General features: G+C 37.9%; 1 pseudogene; it reads right to left on the minus strand.

The window, feature by feature from the left end:
• Window positions 1-15,164: 15,164 nt before the first annotated feature.
• Window positions 15,165-16,013, minus strand: LOC143855462 (pto-interacting protein 1 pseudogene; annotated as a pseudogene).
• Between the last annotated feature and the right edge of the window lie 8,330 nt (window positions 16,014-24,343).

The following is a 24,343-nucleotide window of genomic DNA, read 5'->3' on the forward strand; positions in this document are numbered from 1 at the left end:
GAGATTGGATTGGATTCGGAATAAGAGGATTTTGACCGACTCCACTGGGGATTGATTGATCATCTCTTGCAGAGAGAAATTAAGAGTGCGTGCTCTCTGCTGAGAACAAGACTTGAATGACTTGTTAGAGTTTGAGTATTGATTGTTTTTGTTGAGAGAATTGTATTCTGCAAGGGATTGACTGCTATGAGGAGTTGACAGTAGACTCAGAAGGGAGTAGACTCTAGACTCCGCTGGGGAGTTGATTTTTATGGGGAGTTGACTCTGTTGGAGAGTGGACTTAGCTGGAGATACTGATTTTGCTAGGGAGTAGATTTTGTTAAAGAGCGGACTAAGCTGGAGAGTTGACTTGGTTGGGGATATGGAGGCTTGACTCGAGATGTGCTCTTGCCTCTCTCATCTCAACTTGCTGAGGATATTGTCCTGATTGTCTTTGTGTGTCTGATATCTTTTATGACGCAAGTCATAAAAGATGCCCCTAGTGTATTGTGCTTCCATGACAAGAGTCTTAAGAAGGAGGTGGAACAATGATAGTTGAAGAAAAGATGCTTTGTTTCATGAAGGCTTGAGGTTTGAAATTCCAAGGGTAGGCCCGAATACTATTCTAATGACAACTTATGAGGAGGGAAAATTAGGTTACAAACAAGTTTTAGGCTTTTGAAAACTCTAACCCAATTTTGAAGATTTAAGAGATAAAAAAGGAAATTAAGCATACAAGTTAAATCCTAAGTGCAATGCAAATATAAAACAAGAGATAAGAGAGAATGCACCCGAGATTTAAAGTGGTTCGGTCCTCAAAACGCGAGCCCTACTCCACTCTACCAACCAAACCCGTTGATGGCTTCACTATGTTGATCTTCTTAACTTCGGCGAAGATCGGTGCCAATTACAATTCCAAATGCCTTTAACCTTGGTGGCAATCCTCACCACGGAGAGAGGGCTTCGCTTCTCCGAACACTCGCCCGAATACAATCGTTTGAATAAGAAAGAAAGAACAAAAAATCCCTCACAAGGGTTTACAAGGTTTGTAGAAGATGTACAAATTTGAGCCTAATGATCCAAATCCTAATTCTAGGGGATGAGAGGCATAAACAAGCTTGATTCACTCTTAGGATGTTCAAATAGAGTTTTTGAGTGTTGGGATCGATCATTGGGAAGTTTAGAATACCCATATATATAGAAAACGCAAAATATGACCGTTTAGGGGCATAGTCGTAATTCTGGCAAAAACCCCAACGGCTATTTTTTCTTCCCGAAATAGTGGTCTCGGAGTTCCGAGAGATTTTCTCTGAGTTCCGAGAGATTTTCTCTGAGTTTCGAGAATTTCTCTCGGAGTTCCGGGAATACAAACAGAAGTTGGAAAAATGTTACTGGACCATTTCTAGTAGCTCCGATAACTTTCTCGGAGTTCCGAGAAGCCTAATTCCAGCAGATTTTCAATTCTGTTCTTTTTTCATTTGGGCTTCCAACTCTACACCAAGTTGGAATTGTTATGAGGGTTCCAAAGTGTTGGAACACCACAAGGACAATCTCTTAAACATTTTAGGGTGTGTGAGATTACTTTATTTATGCCTCTAAACATCTAAACTAGGATTGGATCTTTACATTCTAAAACGACTTCGATCTTCAATTGCGATGCTTCAAGTCTTCATGCGTCTTGGATCTCAGATGTCTTTAGGCTTCCTAATGCGGTCCAATGAGAGCTTTTTGGCCTTAATCCAAGCAATCTTGACTTAATACAATCATGATCTACAACTTAGACATACAAACACATTAGTGATATAAAATCACTTGTGTATTGGAATCATCAAAAGAAGATGGGAATGCCAAGGTGGGAACCATTGGGCTTACAAGGTTGCACATTGAAATTCCAAGGGTGGTCCCGAATTGGCAACTAATGAGGAGTGAAAAAATTAGGTTGCTAACAAGTTTTAACCTTTTTAAAACTTCTAACCTAATTTAGAAGATTAAGAGATCAAGATGAAATTCAAGCACACAAGTTAAATCTAAAGGTGCAAATGCAATTATAAAGCAATAAGATAAGAGAGAGTGCACCCGAGATTTAAAGTGGTTCGGTCCTCCAAACGTGAGGCCTACTCCACTCCACCAACCAAACCCGTTGATGGCTTCACTATGTGATCTTCTTAACTTCGGCGAAGATCAATGCCGATTACAATTTCGATCGCCTTTAACCTTGGTGGCAATCTTCACCACGGAGAGTGGGCTCTGCTTCTCCGAACACTCGCCCAATACAAGTTTCTTGAATAAGAAAGAAAGAACAAAAAAACTCCCTCACAAGGGTTTACAAGATTTGTAGAGGATGTACAAATTGAGCCTACTGATCCAAATCCTAATCTTAGAGGATGAGAGGCATAAACAAGGTTTGATTCACTCTTGGGATATTCAAGTAGAGTTTTAGAGTGTTAGGATTGATAATTTGGAAGTTTGGAATACCCATTTATATAGGAAAACCCAATATGACCGTTTGAGGGGCATTGTCATAAATCTGGCAAAGTTCTCAACGGTCAAATTTCTTCCCGTTATAGTTGTCTCGGAGTTCCAAGAAATTTTCTCGGAGTTTTGGGAATACAAATAGAAGTTGGAAAATTTCTACTGGACCAAATCTCGGAGCTCCGAGGATTTCTCAGAGTTCCGAGCTCGGAGCTTCGAGAATTCTCTCGGAGTTCCGAGAAGCCTATCAGCAGCAGATTTTCAATTCTGTTTTTGGGCTTCCAACTTTACACCAAGTTGGGATTGTAAATGAGGGTTCCAAAGTGTTGGAACACCACAAGGACAATCACATTAATATTTAGGGTGTGTGAGATTAACTTAATTTATGCCTCTTAAAATCTAGACTAAGATTGGATCTTATACATTCTAACATAACTTCGATCTTCAATGCGATTCTTCAAGTCTTCATTCATCTTGGATCTCCGATGTCTTTGGCCTTTGTAATGCGGTCAAATGAGAGCTTCTTGGCCTCAATCCAAGCAATCTTGTCTTAACACCATTATGATCTACAACTTAGACATTCAAACACATTACTGATCTTAAATCACTTGTGTTTTGGAATCATCAAAATAAGATGGGAATGCCAAGGTGGGAACCATTGGGCTTACACATGTTTTTTTTGGTATGGAGAGAGTAGGACAGTCACCATGATGGCTGAGTTTGAGAATCTCTTTCTTGTATTTTGCTCACTCCTGGAGGCTTAAGGTCTCTGGTAGGTTTGAATAGGATGCCGCTTACCCCTTTCTGATACCTAAACCAGGATTTACTCCGATTTTTTTTTTGAAGGTATGCTGTCATTTTTCCAACGCTAGTGACTTTGACTTCAAAGGAAAGGAAAAACGAACAAAAGGAGGAATAGATTTAAAGGACTCAACTAAAGAAAACTCCTATTGCTCTAGGGACTCTACTCATTTTTTTTTAACTCACTCTTGGATTTATGTGTTATTTATTAAGGGTATGGCCTAGCCAGTCTTAGAATATTTTGAATACCGTGTCAAGAGGCATTAATTTCCTCTTTCGGTATTTCTGTCATGGTTAATATCTCCATTCGGATTGCTCGGTTTTGATGCCCCTAGTTTAGAGAAATGCCAAAGTAAGCCTGTCGGTGCTACTTAGAATTCGAGATTTTGCCCTGATAGAAGACTGTTTCTCCATCTCATTGATTCGCTCCTTGCAGGAAGTCGTTGCCATTGATCAAATTGCCTTCCGAGGTTTTCAATTTGGTGGACCGCTTGCCCTAAGTTTTGCCTGAATCGCCCATTCGGGTTTTCGGTCCAGTGGGCTTGATACCCTCACTTTTGCCTAAGCTGACTTTTTGGTGATCGACTTAGCGGGTAAATGACCATAGTTTTTGCCTAGACCGTCCTTTCGAGTTTTGAGCTTAGCGGGTCTTCAGATTCCATCTCTTTTTTCTTTTCTTCTTTTTTTTGACTTTAAACCTCTGCTTGTTGCACCAGAAGAACTTTCTAGGTGGGCTAGGGTTCAAAAGAAAGAGATTCGGTTTTAATTTTCAAAATTTTTACCGAACCTGGATTGGCCAGGCTTCCTACGTACCCCCATGTGATGAGGATCAGGCCAAGCGTAGTTCAAGAAAAAAATGCCCCTGGTTTGTTGGGTGTTTGAAAGAATATTTGATTTTGTTAAGGCTCAAAGGAGTTTGCAAAAGGATTTTTCGAACTTAGGATTTTTTGTTTTGAAGGTTCAAACGGCCAAGGATGGCCTTCTGTGTTCTGGCATGAGATTTTCTCAAATCATAGAGATTCAACAGCTTTTGAATTTTTCTTTCTCTTTTTTTTTTCGAGGAGTCTGGCGGCATTTTGTGGCAAGACTTCATCTGCACTGCGCAAGCTTGACTGATTGAATTCCCACTTTGTCTTTGGGATCTTGAACTGATACTCGAAATGCTATGTCTCAGGATCATTTCTGCTGCTTGATAATTGAAGCACTTTTGTCGATGCTGATTTCTGGGATTTCGACATTTCTAAGGATTTGAAGTAGGGATATGTTCTCTTCTCCTTTTTGTTTTCCTTCTCTTTTGGATTATGTTTTCTTTTCCTTTGTTCATTTTTCTTTTCTTTCTTTTTCTATTTTTTGTTTTCCTTTTGGATATTGTGGGACCCGATCCCGCGAGAGGGGCGATGCGACCCGCCTCCCTCTCTCTTGGTCTCTCGTACCCACGCGATTGGCGTGTACTTTTTATTATTGATTTTAATTACCCAACCAAGCAGGCAGCAACCAAGCCATAGGGTGCAAACAAACGTGCAACTCAGTACCCATAAGGGCAGGGGTAAGCCGCCGAGCCTAGCAAGTTGTGATTTAATTCATCTTTTCCATGAACTTGGGATCACTAAGGCAATCCGAATTCCACGCAAAAGAGAGTGACAGAGTTGCCACCTAGATGAGGGATCTAGGACCCATAATTGACCAGAAATCTAGACTCGTTACCTGGTTACGAGAATGAAAGGTATGGGGAGTTACCACCACATGCATCATTCCTGCCCGATAATCGGTCTTCAATTTCAAAAGTTAACTCTTTTGAATTTCTTTTAAATGACTCATTTAACTCTATATTAATGTGCGAACTACGTGACATGCATCCTAAGATCTAATTTCAATGTAATTCCTAAATGCGTATCTTAATTTTCTTAATTTGTTTGAATTCAATCTAAGTGAAAGTTCTCTTAAAATTCTAATTTAGGGGAAATCCTATATATTTTAATTAATTTAGTTAGAAATTTAGAAAAAGTAATATACAAAACCCCACCATTTATGTGTGTAGCCGACTCGGGCTTGGTATGCCACTCAAGTATCCAAGTTGCCTACGTATCCCAGCCTCACTGGAATCAGAGTCGATCGTAGTTCGGTGCACCTACACTAAGCTATTTATGCCTAACTTATCTATGACACCGATCTAAACTGGTTTGACTATTTCAACAGTTTTAAGAGAAATTATTTAGGTCATGTTGAATATTTTATTATCCTAAGACTTCATCTAAGATGTTATATGATCATAGCTAAGTGCAAGACGTCCCCTTAGACTAATGCAGGTTAACCTACATCCTAGGTAACTAGGCCCATCCTATGGAAAAGTGGGGTAACTAGTGTAACTAGATCTATGGCACGATTGCTATCTGTAGCAAACGGCCGTGATGAGGTTGGACTCTTAACTCTAGGACTCCCTAAAACCTGAAACACAACATGACGTAAGTGTTCCTAAAGGGGCCCTAAAGGTTCCTATGAAATTTTGAATCCAAAAGCTCTTAGGAATTTCGAGTTCTTTTTGGGTTTGTTGAGTCTTTTAAAGTTTTCTTGAAGCTTTTAGTTGTTTGGGAGTTTTTATATGTGTTTGGTGTCTTTTTTAGGTTGTTTATTTATAAGGCTTTAGTTTCACCTGCAACTTTTATTGGCCTTTTGGTTAATGGTTTTTAACGGATTTAGATTAGTGGTTTTTAAATGGGTAAATCTAAGATTTGTGATTTTTAGGTTGGATGTATTTTAAATTAATGTCTTTTAATTTTGGTTTAGATAATGATATTAACACAACCATGTTTTGACAATTGCACAAATTCGACAAAACCTTAACCATTTAAAGATTTAGCAAATGCAGCCTACTAAAACTATCATAACTCTTTAACCACTTAGCCAAATTTAACGAACAAATATGCGTTGGAAAGATATTTCAAAGGGCTTCAACTTTTTAGTTTACCATTTTCTGTGAATTTGTGGCTTAGTAATTCGAAATTGTGCTACAAGCAAAAAGGACAGCAACATTAAACTGGAAATGCCTAAAGGTGTGCTGCAAGCATTTTGGCCATAACGTTTTAACCGCTCATCCTCTGATCAAGCAAGAATATTCATTGGAAATGGTACAAAAATATCTACAACTTTGTAGTTGACCATTTTCCACGATTCTGCTGTTTAGAGGTTGAAACATCTGTTTAAAGACAAGCAGCTAGCACTATGACTAGAATGATATTGGCACTATCACGTTTTGTCTTATTACTTTTTGTCTTTTAATGATTAATGGGCTGTGATTATTTCATTCTAATGAGCTGTTTGGGAATGGATTTTGGGTTCCAAGCGGGCTGTTTGGGAATTGATTTTGCTTTCCAAACAAGGTTTTTGGGACTGGATTTTGCTTTCAAACAGGGTGTTTGGGACTGGATTTTGCTTTCCAAACAGGGTGTTTGGGACTGGATTTTGCTTTCCAAACAGGGTGTTTGGGACTAGATTTCACTTTCCAAACAGGGTGTTTGGGACTAGATTTTGCTTTCCACACAGGATATTTGGGCTGCAAAGGTTGATTCTTGGGCTGCAAAAGTAGGTTCCAAAATTTAGTGGGCTGGAATTGCAAACGAAGTAGTTTTGACCTTTGATCTGGTTCGAATGGGTTTGGCATTGGAGCTGTTTTTATATTTTTTTCTCTTTCGTATGTGGATTTGGAGTTATCAAAAAAATTGGATTTTACAGGTTAAACAAATTGAGTTTTCTGTGTTCCATAAATTGATTTTCGAATATTTAGAACAAATTGGGTTTCGTGTCAAGTTATATGTGATGTTTATGAATGGATTTTGTGATTTGAAAGGGCTGTTTGGGAGGATGTTAATTGACATGGGTTTCATTGTATTATTAAGTTGGCTTCAAAAGTGGATTTAGATAATTGAATTAGCTACAAAAATGAGTTTTGAAACATTCAGTGGGCTGCAAAAAAAAATGGGTTAGTTTTGGAAAATCTAGGTTGCCTTGAAAAATTAGTCAAAGTGGGTTTCGATATTGTTATATTAGTTTTGCCTGAAAATAAAAAATTCCTACAGCTAAAGGATTAAAATTCCATCCTAAAAGAATTTCCTAATAGTGTTTAATTAAGGTTTAACAATTTAAATCAATTTAAACATGCAAAACACATAAAAAAGAACATATTATAAATATCTAAATCACTCAAAGAATAATGAATAAAAGAGACCTAAACATGCAACCCTACAACACTAAAGATTTACCTTTTTAGAGAACTCGACCCAGCTAGAAGAAATAAGAGATATTGGCTCAAACAAAGAGAATTTCAGCCTCCAAAGAACTCGCTAAAAATTTAGATATCAAGCCTACACACCGGAGTTTTGTCCACCAAGCTTTGATCAGGTTAGAGAGAGGGCCACTGATCGAATGACCAGGAATAATGAAAGTGCTCTCTCGGGAAAAGATCTGATCGGAGAGAGACAATAGAAGGGTCGGTACTTATGAGAAGATGATCTCTCGAAGAAAGTCGACGAGAGAAGATGTTGGGCGAAAGAGTATCCCCTCTTTTTTCTTTTTCTTTTTATGCGGGAGAGAAAAAGCCTTCTTCCAAAAAACCCCAGAAACAGAATGAGGACTTACCCCTCTTAAAACCAAGCCAATCATGAACAACTTACCTAGTGTAAAAGATAATTTCCCAATTCTAAAACACCTACTTTCCAAAATAACGTGAATTGCTTTTCTATAAAACTCCTCCCAAAATTGGTTTGCTTGCATTCAAAGAAAGAGAGTGATTGGACCAATATTTAGAAGGTGAAGATCGGTTGAAATTTTGTAGATGGAATGTGGCTAAAATCTAGGGATTGGGAAGAAAAGAATTAGCTTGTATGTAAGGATGAGAGAGGAGAGGTCAATTTGCACCAATTGGGAAAGAGAAAGCCAACATGAGGAATGTATATATTTTAGAGAGATGGAATTCCCAAAACTCAAAGATAAGATATCTTTTCCCTCAAAGTTACCGACCATGGTTTTGTTTCATATAAACAATTTGATTTAGACACACATGTTAGAATTAGAATGGAAGAGCAATTTTCTAATGACCTTTGATATTATCCAATGGTTAAATATATATATATATATATATATATATATATATATATATATATATTATTTTTTGTATCAAAGAAAGTCCTTTTTTTTATGAACATAGTGGGCCCCACCAAGTGAATTCGAACACTCATTCTCCTTGAGTCCCTCTCTCACTCACAACTCGGGATAAAAAAAAGATTTAAAACGGACGCCATTTCAATTGACCGAACCCCCTTTAAATTAGAAATTATTTTTATGTTTTAAATAATAGTGGGTCCTACTCAAATGTGCCAAAATTTGATTAAAATTTGATGTTGGAATAAGCTCTTGAACATTAGGGGGGCGCAATATGATTTAGTAGTGCACCTCTAAATCCCCTCCATTGGATGATCTTCCGTTCAATTGGTTAATCACACCCCTTATATCCTCTTCATTAGATGATCCAAACTATCCAACTAATGGCATATCGAGTGAGTGACTTAGATCATCATAATGTGGGCCCCATTCCATGTTGGGCGAACTTATTTTTCCGGTAAAATTTGATCTTTGAAAACCATAGTGAACTCTACAGATGACTCGAATGTTTCTTACAAGGGCCAACTTGCTCGGTCCAAATCTAATCAAAATGCTCAATGCGGGCTCACAAAAAATGGGTCCAAATTCTTTCTAGTTTAGATTCTTGTGAATAACCCTTCTCAACACGTAGTGGGAAAACGTGAAACATGGCTAAAATGACTGAGAAGATTGAGAAAATATAAGAGACAGATATGAAAATGGAAAACACTGAAAAATTGATAGAAAAATACTAACCTCTTTGTTGATTAAAGCGGAGCAAAATGGGGGTGTCTAAAGATATCGGGAATTCCCCTGCTCCTTGACTGCTTTAACTTGAAATTTCATCAGAATGGATGGCCCAAGTATTCCTTTGGGGCTCATATTCTATGGCCTTGATTTTGTTGCTCGCAAGTCTTCTCTCAATCTTTTCACTATCTTCACATGATGTCTGATGCTCCCCTTCCTGAAATTTTTGCTTTTTCGACCTGATGTCTAAAGCTGAGGGAATCTTTCATTGAATAGCACTAGGGCATGCTCTCGGTTTATCCTCGTAAGGCCAAGCAGAACTACTTTGAACCCTCTTAGTAGGGTTATCGATTCTTCACACTCTTCGGGAGATAATGTTTTGCCAATCCGTATTTTCCAAGTTTCAGATTTCGATACCACTATCGATAGTTTCGATTTCATCTTCAAGTGGCTTTGCTCGACGCTCTTCTTCTCGTTTGACCATCTTTCAAATCTCGAGGGAAATTTCGTTTGCATCCTCTTCCGAGGAGGGTGTCTTAGTTTGTTTAACATTAGATCCAAGAGAAAACATAGAGGAAGATTGGACACTGAAAACACAAGTTCATTTCATTGAGAAGTATATGTACATTGATGATACTCGACACACAACATTGGGCTCTAAATCAGACATAACAATGGGTTGAATGCTGACTCATCATAAGAAAGGCAAGCAGACACAAAATACTTGGACTTGACAGTAACATGATTATTTGACCTACCAACTTGGACAAGAGAGTTGTTACACACAACAAGGACGAATTTCAAAGAAATGAACATTTTGGAGGCAATGGACTAGGGCTGAAAGTTCATGACATCATGCCTTCATTAATGATGATAATGACTGGAGAGAGCAACCCTGGAGTTAGAATCTCAGAAGGGACGGCCTCTTTGGTTTATGTTGACCCGGCTCAAATTGTTCTTTAGCACCTAACAATGGCAAGGCTTTCTCTGGTATGATGTTTTCAAGGAGTTCAAGCTCTGACATTTTTTCTTTTCCTACCCATTCATTTTTCAGCCCAAAGGTGGTACAGGTAAAGGTGGTGAGATCTATGAAGGGTTGAAAGGGTAGAGCGGTTCCCATGGTGGGTGAAAGAGGTGCAACATGGTTAGGTGCAGAGTTCTCATAAGCATTTGAGTTCGAGAAGAAAGAAGGGGATCCCCATCTATCAGGTCCTGGATTTCATCATCATCTCTCTCATTTCTGCCAGGACAAGACTCTCAGTATACTCAACCATCTGGGTAAGGTGAGATGGTATGGGTACAACGGACTGGTGAGATTGAGGAGTTTAGAGATGGGAGCTTGTTTAGGAGGTATGATGAGTAACTGGGTGAGACTCCTGTCATGGAATTGACAAACACTCGGCTCAATAAGAAGTAATCACATGACAATATAATGTGCAAGTTGAAACAAAAGGTAGCACAAACACATCCTTCCCTTGCATAAAATCTGGCTGCATAACGGCTGTCCATGGAGATGTGGTAAGATAGGCACATGGTTTGTCAACAAGCCTATGAGGATAATGATTACACTCAAGATTTTTAGAGAAAATCTAGCAACACAACGACTATACGAAGGGTGAAATTCCAAGGGAAGGCCCGAGAACTATTCTAATGGTAACTTACGAGGAGGTAAAATTAGGTTCCTAACAAGTTTTAATCTTTTGAAAACTCTAACCGAAATTTGAAGATTAAGAGATCAAAAATGAAAATTAAGCACACAAGTTAAATCCTAAGTGCAATGCAAATATAAAGCAAGAGATAAGAGAGAGTGCATCCGAGATTTAAAGTGGGTCGGTCCTCCAACGCGAGGCCTACTCCACCCCACCAACAAAACCCGTTGATGGCTTCACTATTTGATCTTCTTAACTTCGGCGAAGATCGGTGCCGATTACAATTCCAATTGCCTTTAACCTTGGTGGCAATCCTCACCACGGAGAGAGGGCTCCGCTTCTCTGAACACTCGCCCGAATATAATCGTCTTCATAAAGAAAGAAACAAACAAAAAATCCCTCACAAGGGCTTACAAGGTTTGTAGAAGATGTACAAATTGAAGCCTATGATCCAAATCCTAATTCTAGAGGATGAGAGGCATAAACAAGCTTGATTCACTCTTAGGATATTCCAATAGGTTTTTAGAGTGTTAGGATTGATAATTTGGAAGTTTAGAATACCCATATATATAGAAAAACCAAATATGACCGTTTGAGGGGCATAGTGGTAAATCTGGCAAAATTCCCAACTGCTATAATTTCTTTCCGAAATAGTGGTCTCGGAGTTCCGAGAAATTCTCTAGGAGTTCCGGGAATACAAACAGAAGTTGGAAAAATGTTACTGGACCATTTCTCGGAGCTCCGTGGAATCTCTCGGAGCTCCGAGAATTCTCTCGAAGTTCCGAGAAGCCTATTTCCAGCAGATTTTCAATTCTGTTTCTTGGGCTTCCAACTCTGCAGCAAGTTGGGATTGTTATGAGGGTTCCAAAGTGTTGGAAGACCACAAGAACAATCTCTTAAACATTTTAGGGTGTGTGTTTATTTACTTTATTTATGCCTCTAAACACCTAAACTAGGATTGGATCTTTACATTCTAAAACGACTTCGATCTTCAATTGCGATGCTTCAAGTCTTCATGCGTCTTGGATCTCCGATGTCTTTGGCCTTCCTAATGTGGTCCAATGAGAGCTTCTTGGCCTTAATCCAAGCAATCTTGTCTTAATACTAGACAATCAAACACATTAGTGATATAAAATCACTTGTGTATTGGAATCATCAAAAGAAGATGGGAATGCCAAGGTGGGAACCATTGGGCTTACAATCTCTCCATTTTTTATGATGACAAGCACAAGAGATTTTCCAATAAAAGCACACATATATTTCCTTACACTAGATTTTTCTCCCCCTTTGGCATCAATCAAAAAGATGGGATAAAAGAAAATCAAAGGGATAATATTTTCAATATTAAGCTCCTACTTTTTCAAGGAAAAAGACAAACATAGAACTCCCCCATATTTAGAGTTTTTATTCAACACAAGAGTGGATATAACCATTAAAAGATATTCAATTTTAAGTTCAAGCCCCTAATCTAAAAACACATATGAAGAGAATCATATGGGGGCTTTGGGAACCCAAGCTTTCTTAGTTCCACCACAATCCCTAATCTTAGATGCACATTGGAATTGGTAGTGACCATTGATTCCACAATAATGGCACTAACATGAGGGTTAGATAGACTAGTCCTATCATAAGATACATGATTAGGTCTATGACTAGCCTTCTTCAAGATTATGTCAATAATTTTATCACCATTTAGGAATCCATGGAGACAAAATCTTAACCTTTCATTTTCATTATGAAGATGTGTTATTTGATTTAAAAAATCATTAAAGTCATCTTCATAAGATTTGGAAGAGCTTGCCACATTTTGGAGTTTAGCAATTTGGCAAGTTTTCTCATCCAAACTACCCTTAAGGGTTTCAATCTCAAGTTTAAAATTTTCAATTTTTACTTTAGCTTGAGATTTGGAAGAAGAAGATTCATTTTTCAAAACATCAAGTTCATTTTCTAATTTTGAAATAGATTTTTTAAGAACTTTATTTTTTGAAATTTGAGAATGCAAGGTAATGCATAATTCATCATAAGATATGTTTCCACTATCACTACTTGATGAATTACAAGAGGGGTTAGAATTTACCTCTTCTTCATGAGTGAGTGCCATGAAGCAACGATCATCCTTATTAGCTTCCCCTTCGCTTGAACTTTTGCCCGACGTGCTTGACGCATCCCAAGCGGCTACAAGACCCTTGTTCTTCTTCCAATCCTTCTTTCCCTTGTACTTCGAGGAAGATGACTTGAGAAGTGGACACTTCGGTCTTTTGTGTCCCGTCTTCTTACAATTGTAACACCTTATTCCTCCTACTTCACTTTCTTCTTTCTTCTTCTTTTTATCTTTTTTGTGCTTCTTTCTACATAAGCTTTTGAATTTTCTCAAAGCTTCTTCTTCATCACTATCCACTTCATTTGAGGAAGATGAGCCCGCTTTCATCTTGAGTGCTAAGGATCTACTCTCTTTTTCTTTTTCTTTTGGTTTCTTCTCCTCTTGTCGGCTAGTGAAGAGCATCTCATGAGTGATAAGAGATCCTACAAGCTCCTCCATAGTTAGCGTCTTGAGATCCTTTGATTCTTGTATGGCGGTGATCTTTGGATCCCAATGTGGAGGAAGTGACCTAAGCAACTTACCCACAATCTCATCAGTAGGATAAGATTTACTAAGATTAGCTAATTCATTTGATATTTTAGAAAATCGAGTATACATTTCAGAAATACTTTCATTTTGACCCATTCTAAACATTTCATATTTGCTCTTTAACAAGTTTATTTTGGAATCCTTGACTTGTGATGTTCCCTCATGGGTAACGGCAAGAGTATCCCAAATAACCTTGGCGGAATAAAAAAGAGCTACTCTATTAAACTCCTCCGTAGATAAGGCGCAAAACAAAGAGTTTATTGCTTTGTAATTTAAATTTACATGCCTTTTCTCTACAACATTCCATTCTTCAAATGGCTTGGAAGGCAAAGTGTATCCATTTTCAACAATATGCCAAAGCTCTACATCTATCGAAAGAATATAGATGCGCATCTTTGTCTTCCAATGTTCATAGTTGGACTCATCAAAGAAAGGAGGTCTAGTTGTTGAATGGCCCTCCGGAAGTCCGGTTCCATTTATGTTTGCCATTTCATAATTAGAAAGTTGCCAATGATCTTATGATCTTTCTCTTGTTAAAATATTTTAAAAAAATTTACCAAAGATTTTAAGAAAAGAAAATCTTTTAAGAGCCAAGGCTCTGATACCAAGTGAAATTCCAAGGGTAGGCCCGAGTACTTATTCTAATGGCAACTTACGAGGACGTAAAATTAGGTTCCTAACAAGTTTTAATCTTTTGAAAACTCTAACCCAATTTGAAGATTAAGAGATCAAAAATAAAAATTAAGCACACAAGTTAAATCCTAAGTGCAATGCAAATGTAAAGCAAGAGATAAGAGAGAGTGCACCCGAGATTTAAAGTGGTTCGGTCCTCCAATGTGAAGCCTACTCCACTCCACCAACCAAACCCGTTGATGGCTTCACTATTTGAACTTCTTAACTTCGGCGAAGATCGGTGCCGATTATAATTCCAATTGCCTTTAACCTTAGTGGCAATCCTCACCACGGAGAGTGGGCTCCGCTTCTCCGAACACTCGCCCAAATACAATCGTCTTGATAAAGAAAGAAAAAAATAAAAAATCCCTCACAAGGGTTTTACAAGGTTTGTAGAAGATGTACAAATTTGAGCCTATGATCCAAATCCTAATTCTAGAGGATGAGAGGCATAAACAAGCTTGATTCACTCTTAGGATATTCCAATAGGTTTTTAGAGTGTTAGGATTGATAATTTGAAAGTTTAGAATACCCATATATATATAAAAACCAAATATGACCGTTTGAAGGGCATAGTGGTAAATCTTGCAAAATTCCCAACGGCTATAATTTCTTCTCGAAATAGTGGTCTCGGAGTTCCAAGAGATTTTTTCGGAGTTCCGAGAATTTCTCGGAGTTCCGGGAATACGAACAGAAGTTGAAAAAATGTTACTGGACCATTTCTCGGAGCTCCGAGGAATCTCTCGGAGTTCCGAGAAGCCTATTTCCAGCAGATTTTCAATTCTGTTTCTTGGGCTTCCAACTCTACACCAAGTTGGGATTGTTATGAGGGTTCCAAAGTGTTGGAACACCACAAGGACAATCTCTTAAATATTTTAGGGTTTGTGTTTATTTACTTTATTTATGCCTCTAAACACCTAAACTAGGATTGGATCTTTACATTCTAAAACGACTTCGATCTTCAATTGCGATGCTTCAAGTCTTCATGCGTCTTGGATCTCCGATGTCTTTGGCCTTCCTAATGTGGTCCAATGAGAGTTTCTTGGCCTCAATCCAAGCAATCTCGTCTTAATACAATTGGGTCATATTTGCCCGGAAATCATATTTGGCCGGAAATCAGCTTCATATTGCACACACAAGGCACCAACGGCCGCCATCTTCGCAACTGCCTTGGGAGGGTATACTCCTTCCAGCCTTGTATCAGCACACTGCCTTACCTTATCCTCACTAAGTCTCAATGTTGCCCATGTCACAAGACTATGCTGTCCCGTGGTAATGTATGATCAACATGTTTACGGCCAGTCAAGAGCTCCAAAAGAACAACACCAATACTGTAAACATCACTCCTTGAATTCAGCTGTCCAGTCATTGCATATTCTGGAGCATGATAACCGAAAGTTCTAAGAACACGAGTCGAATGAAGGCGTGTTGCCATGTCAGGAGCTTGATTTGACAAGTCAAAATCAGCTATCTTGGCAACATTATCATCAAACAGTAGTACATTACTAGACTCAATATCACAATGGATTGTGTGCAACTAAGCCTTTTCATGTAAGTATTCAAGCCCTTTTGTTGCTCCGACAACAATTTTCACCCATTGTGTCCATGATAGAACTCGACCTGGTTGTGCTCCCTTGACGCCTTTTCACCCATGAAGAATGTCATGAAAGGAACCCATAGTAGCAAACTTGTTGGCATCTAATTTTTTTATGGCTGCAACTTGCCCATTTCTAAGGCTTCCATAATACACTCTTCCACACGAACCTTCTCCAATTAAAGAATTTTTTACCAAAGTTTTCTGTAATTTCCTTCAGTTCATCTACTGAAATGGTAGGGACTTCAATAGCCTGGACCTTTACAGGCTGATCACCCTTAGGAGCAGTGTCTGTGGCATGATGAGCTCCACCATTGCCTGCTGAATGATTCGCCATTATAATCTGATCCACCCAAAGAATAGTGCAAGAAGCATCTGCAATAAACTTGACGGCAAAGAACTTGGTGATTTGGATGTCCTAAATATTCATTGTTGAGACATCCTTGCAGTTCCCTTCCTCTAAGTCAATACCCACTTTGTTGTTTCCCTTCATGTGTGCAGCATATAGTTAGAAATGACCTCCATTGTACTGAGACTCACATTCGCAGCCAGTGTTTTAGGTACCATTTCACGAATGACTTTGGGGCAATGGAGATGAATTTTATCTTTTAAGGTCTACGATGGAGATCTTGAATAGACATAGAAGAAGAAGATGATCCAAGCCCTTGCCCACAAACCACCCCAATTTATCTCGAAAGATCAGTATCAATGTGAAACTCAAGTTGGGAATAGGATTCTGTTTCTCTCTTCGATGTAATAAAGTATTTGCATCAAACGTTAAGTGTTTGGAACCAATCGGATCCAATCTAAGCCTAACTTTAGAGAATTGAAACAGACGGTATGGGGATTCAAAACCTGTTTGGTTGACATGCTAAGTCTGAAATTCAAGTGAATGGCTGATCAAGCACTACATCTACCATCTAAACTGACCAATTGTGATACAAAGTCAAGGTACTTTAAGCTGGATTGGACATGCTAAAATGAAGAGTAGGTATTTTGGTATTCTCCTTCCACTCGGGCCAGCAACTGGTAATGTAAGAGATAGTTAAACTCATCTGAAGTGGTTGATATAAAGAAAAAGCTGGGGACAAATATTCCCTTCTTTTACGATGAGATGCCCAATCACTACTCATGAGGATTTAATCAGGTTAACTATTAAGATAGAAATGATCAATCGACCCTAAACTAAGCCTTAAGAGCTGGGATCAAATATGGGATCTATCCGCTTGAATTTCCGCAATCAGACCATGTTGGATTTGAAGAACCAAACAATTTTGACTATAAACAGTGATTATAAACAAACCAAATGCGGATCTAAACTACCCAAATCAGCAAGAACCACACATTAAACATGAATTAAAGAGGAGGGAAACGAATTACCTGAGTTGTTGATGATAGTGGACAAAAATCTAGAGACTAAAAGACCTATTTGAAATGCAGGAATTCATGCCTTCTCTCTTCTGCTTCAAGTCATTTTTGCAATCCTCGAACTTCTACTCTTTACTCAAAAAAGGTAGCATTTGGAACACAGAGAGCAATTTCTTTTTATTGCAATTGATAGCTCTATTGGTCGAAGACCTCTGGATTCTCAGAGAATGTTCCAGAGAAGAGCTCGATCGCCAGCATTTTGGAATACTTGCACCTTAGCTGATTTCAGCAAGGTTTAATGGAGGTGGAGATCTGCCCTTACAACTGTCTTTTCTTCTCCTTTTCTTTCTTCTCTGCAACTCACTTGTCCTTGGAAGTTAAAGCAGCTTCTCATACAGCAGTCACAAATCCATTTTCTTGCTTTATTTTATCATCAGACCTTCAATTCATACTTCACACAAAGAAATAGAGAAGAGCAGCTTGGAATGGCATTAATGAGATGAGGATGAGAGACAAAGCTGAGGGATGTTAGCGAGGAGTGGAGCTTAAGCTCCACCTTTCAACTTCTCATTTTCTTTCTGCCTCTGCTACTTCTCTAAGAAACTGAGAAAATCTCCTGTCTGATTTTTAGAATTACTTGCACTACTCGAATTTCTGAGTTCTTCATAATTGAGGAACTCCTTCTGCATCGCATCAACTCACTCTTTATGTAAAGTCTTTGCCTTCTGATTGGATTTTTTTCTCAGGTTTTTCAATCTCGTAAACTGCTACCCTTGCTTTTGCATAAGCCAACTCCTTTGGTTGTTGACTTAACAAATACATGACTTTATCAAGGCCGCCCTTTCGAGTTTTAAACCTAGTGGGTCTTCAGACTCTCGTTCTTTTCTTTTCCTTCTGTTTTTATCTTCAATTGCCTTGAACCTTTGCTTGTATCACCAGAAGGGCTTTCTAGGTGGACTTGGGTTCAAAGGGGCTGGATACTTAAGGTTCTAAGGATTTGGACCAAATCTAGTCTTGCCAGATTGCCTACATACCCCAAAAAAGGAGGATCAGGTCCGCATAGTTCGTTTTGGGGTTTAACAAAGAATAGCATAGCTTTTAGCTTCAAAATTTTGAAAGGGTAAAATTGAACTTTCATCCCAAGGTTGACTGAACCTGAATAAGTTAAGTTGCCTAGGTACCCCTGAAGAGGTGGGGATCTGGTCATAACGTAGTTCAGACTTCTTAAAAAAATGCCCCTGATTTATAATGTGGTTAAAAGAAATGGTTTGATTTGACTTTTTGGCCCAAACGGTTTACAAATGGATTTCAAACGTTAGGATTTTGGCTATAAAGGTTCAAATGTCTGAGTATGGCCAGCTGGTGTATTTTGTGTGCAAGCTTTTGAATGCTTAAGGTTCAATGGCTTTGAATATTTTTGTCGAAAAGTCTGGCGGTTTTCTGGCAAAACCTCAACCACAACACTCCAATCAAATGTTGAAGACGATTTTCATATTCAATCTATCTCATCGAGTCCATCATCTGAGTCTTTGATATTTCCAAAAGAATTGATATGGGGACACATTCCCTTCTCTTTCTTGTCTTTTCTCGTACTTTTCTTTCTTTTGGATGCTCTCTTTCTTTTGGATAAAAGAACTGTCCCTACTCTTGAAATATTCCACCTCGGAATCTCATTGAATACATGCTGCCCAAGTATTCTTTTAGGGCTAAGTCTATGACTTCATTTTCTAAAAGTCTTCTCTCAATCTCTCATCAGCTCCACTGAATATCTAATATTCATCTCTCTTGAATTTCTTACTTTCCGATTTAATGTCTAAAGCTGATTGAGTCCGGCTTTTTATCACAACAGGGCATTCCCCTGGTTTATCCTTATAGGATCAAGCAAGACTACCTCGAATCCCTCTAACCAGGTTTATCAATTGTTCGCGCTCATTGGGAGATAAAGTTTTGCCAATCCATCTTTCTCGAGTCTCGGATTTCGATATCACTATCACCAGCTTCGATTTCCTCTTTGAGTGGTTATGCTCGCCGCTCTTCCTCTCGTTTGACCCTTTTCAGATCTCGAGAGAAATTTCATCTGCACCTCATCCGAGGAGGTGTCTTTAGTTATTTAAACAATAAATCTACGAGTGAATCATAGAATATCAATGATACGAAATCAACAATTTTATTGAATTGAAAATTGTAAGTACATCAGTAACTTTTTGACGCCCCTCAATGGGCTCTACATCAGACTTAACAGAAGATTGGACATTGACTCGATAAGACGACTGACAAACAATACATATTCTGAATTATTAATGACATGACTAGACTTTCCAACCTTGAAGCAAGAGTTGGCATAGACTCAACAAAAAGACAGATGTTTGAGAAATTAAATAACCGCCGCAAGTGCACGGATCGTAAAAATACGGGTCGAACTCAGGGAAGAGAAATCTAGTTGTCAATCCTATTCTTTTACCGATCAGAATACTAGCTATGATATAATGTTGCCTGGAATGGACTCAGGATTTCCGTGGACTTAGACCTCGGAGCCAACACTATATATAAGCGTATATTCTATTATAAGCGTATATTCTATTCAATCTAAGAATCAAATTCAACTAAGATATTTTTTATTTAAAATCCTAATTTAGGCAAAGTGTACCAAATTTTAATGATCTCTATTAACTACTTATCTAATTTAATTACAAAACCAAATTCTAAGGGCTTAAGTGAATTGGAAAATTGCAAACGTAATTTGGAATAGTGTAAAAACCTTAATTCAATATAAAGGATTACTTAGGGTTACAATCCACCATGGGTTTCGATTAAATTGATTAATTAAAACAACTATTGAATTGGGTTGAAAATTTGATTAACTAGTCAAAAAGGAATAAGATCAAAGGGATGTCATTCCTTATAAGTAATTAATCAAATCCACTCTCCAATTTACATTGATTATATAGAACTTTATATTTGTTAATCAATAATCATTCATACGAAAGGGGAAAACCAATGGCATGAATGATTGGGATTTTCCAAACACAAAATCCTACACAATTTTTCAATTGAGTAGATTGATTTAATTATAAATATTTCTCCTTCCCCATGGGTTCAACTACACCCTAAGTAATTAGGAATTAGTTATTCATGAAGAAAGGAAGAAAAACGAAAATAAAAGAGATAGATAGGAGAAAGAGTGCCATATATAATTACTTAAAAAGAAAACTAAAAGAAAAATAAACTCTCCACTAATTTGAATTGAAACAAAAGTACATCAACTTGAACTTGAAAATAAATAACAAAAATAAAAAGAACTTATTCTTTTTCTCCTCCAATCTTTGGTTGAATCTTCCTCCTTCAAGCTTTAATGTCACCTTGAGTTTGAATGGTGGATGATGATGCCTTGGATTAAGAGTTGAAAAGAACTTGAAAATAATCAAGAGAGAACTAGAAAACCTAAAAGAGAGAGAGCTTGAGAGTGGTAGAGAGAAAGAGAGAATGAAAAAAGAGAATGTCTAGAGCTCTTTGTTATTTTTTTACACCAATATATGGAGGGAATCTCTTTCTATTTACAATTTCAGCAACTTTGTACCTTGTCATGTTAATTTGGACCATTTTTGTTGACTTTTTCCTCTTCTCTTACGTAGAAATGGGTGGGATTTTGGCAACTTTCTCTCCTTCATGGTGTGCCCCACTTGCTTTTCCCCCTTTCTTCTTTTAAATATTAGAAAAAGAGGTTCAATGGAATCATTCCCAAAAAAAAATCAGCCGAATAGGAAAATTGCTGTTTTCTTTCTTTGTCTTGCTTGGAATGAAAGAATCTCCCAATGTTACTGCAATTAGATCCCAAATCTAAGGAAAACAAATCCGATCCATCTATTTTGGCTCTTCACAGTGGGTAAAATATAAGTACTAAAAAAAAATAATATGAGAGAAAATAATGCACACCAATTCCCAAATTAGTAGTCCGTAATCATAATATCTCCATATTACCTGTTTAGAGTTTGGGTAAGAATAAGAAAGCCAAAAAGTTTCACTCACTATCAAATTCAAACAATTCCAAAAGTGGGTCCCACACGCCATGCTTATGTATTACATAAGAAAAATATTATTTTCAAACCATGCAAAACGTGGGCTGATTGTGGCTAAAATAGAAAGTTGCATGCATGTATTTAGACATCAAGGTAGCCCCAAGTATGTGTTTAGCAACAGGAGAGTTGATTTGGAAACTCAAAAACGTGAGTTGCTCTGTTTTGAAATTGGCAATATGCCAAAACGTGGGTGTGCTGCCTTGTTAAAAAATAAACTTCCATATGTGTCCCACTTCTTGCAATTCTTGCTAATTTTAAATTGGAATGTGAAAACGTTGGGCTGCTATCCAAGTGTATAAGTGGGTCCCACGGCTTGCATGCACTTGTAATATAAAACATAATTTTTTAAGCCCAACATGAGAGCCAAAATAGCATGCTGTTTGTGAGGAAACGTGTATAACAAAAGAGGAAACCAAGGTGGGTCTGTAAGCCCAATGGTTTTTACCTTGGCATTCCCATCTTGTTTTGATGATTCCAATACACAAGTGATCATTTATCATTAATGTGTTTGTTTGTCTAAGTTGTAGATCTTGATAAAGTAAGATCAAGGATGCTTGGATTGAAGGCCAAGAAGCCCACATTGGACCACTAATTGGAAGGCCAAAGTCATCAAGCAAGAAGTCATGAAGACTTGAAGACATGAAGAAATTAATATTGAAGACCATTTTTTGTCTTTTAGAATGTAATTGATCCAAACCTAGATTAGGTTTTTAGAGGCATAATTAAAGTAATCTCACACACCCTAAATAAACAAGTGATTGTATTTGTGGAGTTCCAACACCTTGGAACCCTCATAGCAATCCCATCTTGGTTGAGAACTGGAAGCCTAAAAACAGAATTGAAAATCTGCTCTGCATAGGCTTCTCGGAACTCCGAGAGTTTTTCTCGGAACTCCGAGAATTATTCTCGGAACTCCGAGAATTATTCTCGGAACTCCGAGAAATGGTCCAGTAGACTTTTTCCAACTTCTGTGTGGCTTCTCGGAACTCCGAGATTTTTTCTCGGAACTCCGAGAACACTCCAACGGTCTGAAAAAGAGCCGTTTGGAATTTTGCTGGAATTACCGTAATGCCACTGAACGGTCATATTTTGTTTTTCCTATAAATATGGGTGTTCTAAACATACAAACTATCAATCCTAACACTCTTAAACTTCATTTGAATACCCAAGAGTGAATCAAGCTTCAATTGTGCCTCTCATCACCAACTCTAGGATTTGGATCATAGGCTCTCAATTGTACATCTTTTGTAACCCTTGTGAAGGGATTTTTTAGTTCTTTCTTTCATCTTTCAAGATTTGTATTCGGGCGAGTATTCGGAGAAGCGGAGCCCTTTTTCTCCGTGGTGAGGATTGCCACCAAGGTTAAAGCAATTGTAATTGGCACCGATCTTCGCCAAGGTTAAGAAGATCAAATAGTGAAGCCATCAACGGGTTTGGTTGGTGGAGTGGAGTAGGCCTCGGGTTTGAGGACCGAACCACTTTAAATCTCGGGTGCACTCTTTCTATCTCTTTGCTCTTTCATTTGTATTGCACCATTAGATTTAACTTGTATGCTTAAAATATTGTTTTTGATCTCTTAATCGGTTTAAGTTTTTCAAATTGGTAAATTCTAGTTTTCTTAAACAACCATATTCTCCCTCCTCATAGTTGTCATTTCTATTATAACTTGGGACCCCTTATATCGGATTTTCACTTGGTATCAGAGCCTTGGCTCTTAAAAGATTTTAAAATTTTTTGTGAAAGTTATTTCAAAATCTAACTAGGGAAAGATTTTATTTGGCAACTTCTAATTGTGAAATGGCACACCAAATTGGAACCGGACTTCCGGAAGGCCATTCCACAACTAGACCTCCTTTCTTCAATGGGTCAAACTATGGACATTGGAAAACAAGGATGCGCATCTATCTTCTTTTGATAGATGTGGAACTTTGGTACATTGTTGAAAATGGATACAATGTACCTTCCAAACCTTTTGAAGAATGGAATGTGGTAGAGAAAAGGCAAGCTAATTTGAACTACAAAGCAATAAATTCCTTGTTTTGTGCCTTAGCTACCGAGGAGTTTAATAGAGTTGCTCTTTTTGATTCCGCCAAGACTATTTGGGATACCCTTGCAACTACCCATGAGGGAACATCACAAGTCAAGGATTCCAAAATAAACTTGTTAAAGAGCAAGTATGAAATGTTTAGAATGAGTCCAAACGAGAGTATTTCGGAAATGTATACTCGTTTTTCTATTATTTCTAACGAACTAGCTAATCTTGGTAAATCTTATCCTAACGATGAGCTTGTGAGTAAGTTACTTAGGTCTCTTCCTCCCCATTGGGATCCAAAGGTGACCGCGATTCAAGAGTCAAAAAATCTCAAGACGCTAACCATAGAGGAGCTTGTAGGATCTCTCATCACCCATGAGATGCTCCTTACTAGCCGACAAGAGGAAAAGAAGCCAAAGGAGAAGGAGAGGGAATTTAGATCCCTAGCACTCAAGGCTTCCAAGGAAGACTCATCAAGTGAAGCGGATAGTGACGAAGAAGAAGCTTTACGAAGATTCAAGAGCTTGTGGAGAAAGAAGCATAAGAAAGATAAGAAAAAGAAAGAAGAAAGTGATGTTGATGGAGCCTTAAGATGCTTCAATTGCAAGAAGATAGGACACAAAAGACCGGATTGTCCACTTCTAAAATCAACTTCCTCTAAGTACAAGGGTAAGAAGGATTGGAAGAAGCATAAGGCTCTTGCCGCCGGTTGGGATGCGTTAAGCACATCGGGCAAAAGCTCAAGTGAAGAGGAAGAAAATAAAAAAGATGATCTTTGCTTCATGACATTCACCCATGAAGTTGAGGTAAACTCTAACCCCTCATATTCTTCATCTAGTAGTAAAAGTGATAGCATACCTTATGATGAATTATGTGAAACCTTGCATACCCAAATTTCCAAAAACAAAGTTCTTAAAAAATCCATTTTAAAGTTAGAAAAAGAACTTGAATTTTTGAAAAGTGATTTATCTTCTTCCATATCTCAAGAACAAGTTACACTTGAAAAGCATAAACTTGAGATTAATACCCTTAAGGGTAGTTTGGATGAGAAAACTTGCCAACTTTTAAAATTTCAAAATATGGCAAGCTCCTCCAATTCTTATGAAGATGAAAGAAATGAGCTTTTAGTTCAAACATCCCATCTTCATAATGAAAATGAAAGACTTAGATTATGTTTACATGGATTTCTAA

This window comes from Tasmannia lanceolata, unplaced genomic scaffold (genome assembly GCF_043159265.1).
Source record: "Tasmannia lanceolata isolate RefF3 unplaced genomic scaffold, GAP_Taslan_0.1 ptg000021l, whole genome shotgun sequence".
In the NCBI taxonomy this organism is placed as follows: domain Eukaryota; kingdom Viridiplantae; phylum Streptophyta; class Magnoliopsida; order Canellales; family Winteraceae; genus Tasmannia; species Tasmannia lanceolata.